The sequence below is a fragment of the Odocoileus virginianus genome, unplaced genomic scaffold (assembly GCF_023699985.2).
Source record: "Odocoileus virginianus isolate 20LAN1187 ecotype Illinois unplaced genomic scaffold, Ovbor_1.2 Unplaced_Scaffold_3, whole genome shotgun sequence".
Classification (NCBI taxonomy): Eukaryota; Metazoa; Chordata; class Mammalia; order Artiodactyla; family Cervidae; genus Odocoileus; species Odocoileus virginianus.
This window is the reverse complement of record NW_027224265.1, coordinates 5,351,284-5,355,874: the sequence shown is the minus strand read 5'-3', so window position 1 is coordinate 5,355,874 and position 4,591 is coordinate 5,351,284. Positions and strand designations below refer to the sequence as shown.

The window sequence follows — 4,591 nt, the reverse complement described above, 5'->3', positions numbered from 1 at the left end:
TGTTTCAGACAGTGTTTTCATTGCCTGGCCGTATGCTCTAAAAAACCATCACTCTGAGGCTGAAAGCATGTTCCTTAGTCTAAACAAAGGTGACTTGGGAGTGTAAGCTGGTACAGTTACCTTCTGTTCGTTCACGTCACCAGCACTCTGAGCGTTTGAAGTCCGGGATGAGCAGGGCCCAGCCCAGAATTGCTCTCTGCCCACGTGGACTTGTTTGTCCCCCCACGCTGGGTTTCCCGGCGTTGGCCTGACGTGCCGCCTACCGACATGGGAGGCCTTCCCCTGGGGGTCTGTGCTTGTCCTGCTGGCGGCTGGGAGTTCCTGTTCATCTTTTGCGCCTCACAGGGTAAACGCAGACCACCAGGGTCCATGGACCAGGGAAGCCTGAAGTGAGAACACGAGGAAACCTACTCCTCATTGTTCAGATCGTCTTCCTACCTTGGAAGGGCTTCTTCTGATGGGCATCAAGTGTTCCACTTTAATGCACCCCCTCCAATTTCTATAGTGGTTTCCACAGGACTGCACCCGTATAGGCATCCGCAAACAGGCCAGTTTTCCACTCCCTCTGCCTGACCATGTGGCTAGGCCACTGGCCCCTGCCTGTGAGCTGGTAAAAACCCCAATATAGGGGCGAAGAACCTGCAGATCAGTCCACTAAGCTGATTTGTTTTGACTTTCTATCAGAGCGGCAGCCTTCCAGACAGGAGGCTGTACACCCTCCAAACAGGAGCTGCGGTGCTCACGGCAGGCAGCTCTTTGTTGGTCGGCTGTTCATAGGGCACTGCCCAGGGATTCGGTGGCCAAGGGTCAGCAGCTCCTCAGACAGTTCCAGAGTCAGCTTAGGGAAAGAGAGCCTCCCTTCCCTTCTGTAAGAACCTCACATTCCCCACATTCCCCAGTAGCATGTTCCTGTAAAGCCATTTCCATCTTAAAGTGGAGCGCTCTTGGGCATTGCCCTCCCCATTACAGCGTTTCTCCATTCTCAACAAGTCATTTCAGGTTTCAAGATGATTTTATGTCCTTCAGTCCTAGGAGATTTCAACTAATGCTCAGTAGCATGCTACAATTTGTTCTCAAATGGAAATTCTCTGGTCTAGAGTCCCAGCGGTGTCACTGGGATGTAGACAATCATAGATTTTTGCCATAAGCCTCAGTCTACACTCCACGCAAGCTACCAAATAAAGAATTTGTTACACTAGCATTCCAGCTTCTCTTCTATACTGTGTAGACTTGGGCAAACTTACTGGTTTCCATTTAGCACATCCAATTAATATTTATTGAAAGGTAGATTTTATGTTTTCTGTTTCACAATACTAGATAGGGGAAGCTAGATTCTCCAGGGAGACACTATATATCCCCATAATACATTAAAGTAAAAGAGTTACAACCACGTCACATAAAGCCCCTTTAACAGACCAATTTTCATCCAAAGTTTCATCAGATGACAAATACAAATTGGGTCCCTAGACCAACCATATTGCTGATCCACTGGCTACCAGTCAGGGATTCTCACATGTCCTCATGTTTAGTAATTTTCTAGAACAACTCATGGGGAGCACTACACTTACAATTTTATGATAAAGGATGTACTTAGGGAGAGGTCTCAGAGGGACACAGAGCCCCTATGCAGTCTCCCCAGGGACTCAGGACACACTGTCCTCTTTTCCTGTTGATGAACTCACCAACCAGGAAGCTCCACTGAGCCTTGGTGTCCACAGTTGATACTGAGGTCTTATTACAAGCATGACTGATTAAATAATTGACAACAGATTGACTCAATATCCAGCTCCTTCCCTGGAGGTTGGGCTGCCAAGAGTTCCAATCTTCTAACCACATATTTGGCTTTTCTGATGACCAGCCCGGATCCTAAAGCTACCTGGGGACTCACCACAAGTCACCTCATTAGTACAGACACTCATAGCACTCTGGGCTTTTGAAGCTCTGTGACAGGAACTGGGGACAAAGACCAGATATTTTCCTTTTATTATGTTACACTGACAGATACATTAGCAGCACAAATCCAGAAAGTAACATAATATTTGTATTAATAACTTGCCTAACACATCTCTATAATCCTCTTCAACTACTATTTTAAATCACAACACTTTGTAATTTTTTTTTATAAAAACACCCTGAAGACAATCCAGCATTTCCACTATCATAGCTGAAGAAATTAGATGTTTATTATTGTCAGTTATGACTTTTTTTTTTAGCTTCACAATTCTATTAGTCACTTCATGTAATTTTTAAAGGTTTTTAAGAAATTTGAGAAAAATCATGTTTGGTTGTGGGCTTTTTGCTTTTATTTTTTTTCAAAAGTAAGCTTAAAGATTTGCGAAAAGTTTTCACACACTAGCATCTGGCTCTGTACACTTCAATCCCAATTAATCACAGATGTCCTATGCTGGGTACCAAAGGATGTTTGTATTCCAGTGAAACCTACCACAATGTAAACAAGTCACATTAGGTGAGGCAGTATTCTAGAGGCCATTCTAATACCAAAGTAGCTACCAATAACAATACGTGGAAGTGACTGTGGAAGATGAATCTATCCCACTAAGATTGCCTAGGGATTCCCAGGTGGTGCAGTGGTAAAGAATCTGCCTGCCAATGCAGGAGACACAAGAGACATGGGTTCGATCCCTGGGTTGGGAAGATCCCTGGAGAAGGAAATGGCAACCTGCTCCAGTATTCTTGCCTGGAAAAATCCCATGGACAGAGGAGCCTGGTGGGCTACAGTCCATGGAGTCACAAAGAGTCGGACATAACTGAGCACAAGATCATCTAAGTGTGTCCCCATCTTAATCTGTCTTCATTGGATCCCTGGACCACTCTAACTTGCTACACGAAGGGAAGGAAGATAGAGGTGAAATTGAGTGGGAAAAGATGGTGGTCTTAACTGATGGTAGGTTAAATATGTTACTTTCTCAAAGTACCCCCAAGAAGTCTTAGTCCCAGGCCTTAGAAGGAAGCTGTGCAAGGAAGGGGGTGCTTTAGCTTATCCTTAGTGGTCTACCAAGGGGATGTGACAGTGACCTGTTTGCCCAGCAAGAAGGACTATTTTATCACCAACCTCATTTAGCTTTGCCAGAGAATGGTTGCAGAGAAAAGCAGATCCACTTTTAGTTGGTTTTACTGTTTAAATTCTCTGCACACAGCGCACCCCTTTATTGCCTGTACCCAAAGCAGAGGACTCCAACCACCCCACCCTTAATGTCACTGTTAAAACTTCATTAACTTCATAGTAAAGTTACTTCTGTTGCCCAACCTCCACTCCCCACTCAGCATTTCCCACCTTCCAGTCCATCCTCTATAATGGCAGCCTTGAGTCCAAGAGAAAGAGAGGAGACAACAAAATTAGCCAAGAAGATAGGTGTTCATCTCTGGGGAGCATACAGGCTTTAGGAGAGTGGAATGGTTAAGCGTGTATGTTCTGCAGCCAGAGCACCTGGGTTGATTTCTGGTGCATCCACTTGTCAGCTATGGGACTGTGGGAAACTTATTTTACCTCTCTCTCCCTCAGCTTTGTCATCATTAAAGGGAAGATAATTAGTTTTCACTTCATAGAGTAATGTGTGTGTGTGTGTGTATAAGAATCAAATGCAATACTGTGTATTTTCAAGCAGAGAGGCCTGCAAAAATTCAAGGAAACATGGCACATTCAAGGAACTAAAACAAGGTCAACGTAGCTCTGAGAGCAGGAGGAACAATGGAAAACAGTCCAAACTTTATCACACACTTAAGAATTTTAGTCTTTATTATAAAAGTAATGAGAAATTGGGGGACTTTGTTTTTTGGAAGAAAGGGTAGAGGCTTGATGACATTGAGAATTATGACCTCTGGTATTAAGTACAACATAAGCTATTCTGACTAAGAATGGAGGCCACTTGTCTCCATTATCTTAACATGGTTTATGTTGCTTGGAAAAGATCAATAAACAGGGACTTCCCTGGTGGTCCAGTGGCTAAGACTCTGCACTCCCAATGCAGGGGCCCAGGTTTGATCCCTGGTCAGGGAAATAGATCCCACACACCACAGCTAAAGACCCCACATGCTGCAATGTATCCCAGGTGCCACAACTAAGACCTGGAGTGGCCTGAATAAATACATAATTTTTTTAAAAAATCAACAAACAAGTCCACTGTCTGCTTCAGGAAATTCCTGTAAATCAGTTGTTCCAATACAGTATTTAACTTGGGCAAACACCTTGCTTACCTAGTAACAGTTGACTTACTAAGACCTGTTTCAAGACCCTGTCTCATTGTATCTATCAACCCCACTCTACCACTAATTTTGCCTACCTTGTGAGTTTCTCACCTTGAAAAGACTGCCTCATACACTTAAACCCAGACCCTCAAACCCTGTGAATGGATTCTTGCATCCTTCTTCTGAGAAACTGTAAAGATTTTTTCTAGATGGTGCTCTTTATTACTACAGCTAGTCCTAATAAATTTAGCCTTTCTTTGCCACAGGATGTCTGGTGATACCTTGGGAAGTTAACTACATGATCAAATTTTGGAAAATTCTCTCGGGCTGCAGCAGGAGAGGGATAGAAGGGGGAAAGGATGAAAGTGGAGAATCTCAAAGCCTG

At 44.0% G+C, this 4,591-nt stretch overlaps 1 non-coding gene across 1 annotated transcript; it reads left to right on the top strand.

Moving 5' to 3' along the window:
* The first annotated feature begins 3,946 nt into the window (after positions 1-3,946).
* TRNAG-CCC (transfer RNA glycine (anticodon CCC)) lies at positions 3,947-4,018 on the top strand. The gene has a single exon. It is a non-coding gene; the product is annotated as a tRNA-Gly (tRNA).
* The last annotated feature ends 573 nt before the right edge of the window (positions 4,019-4,591 follow it).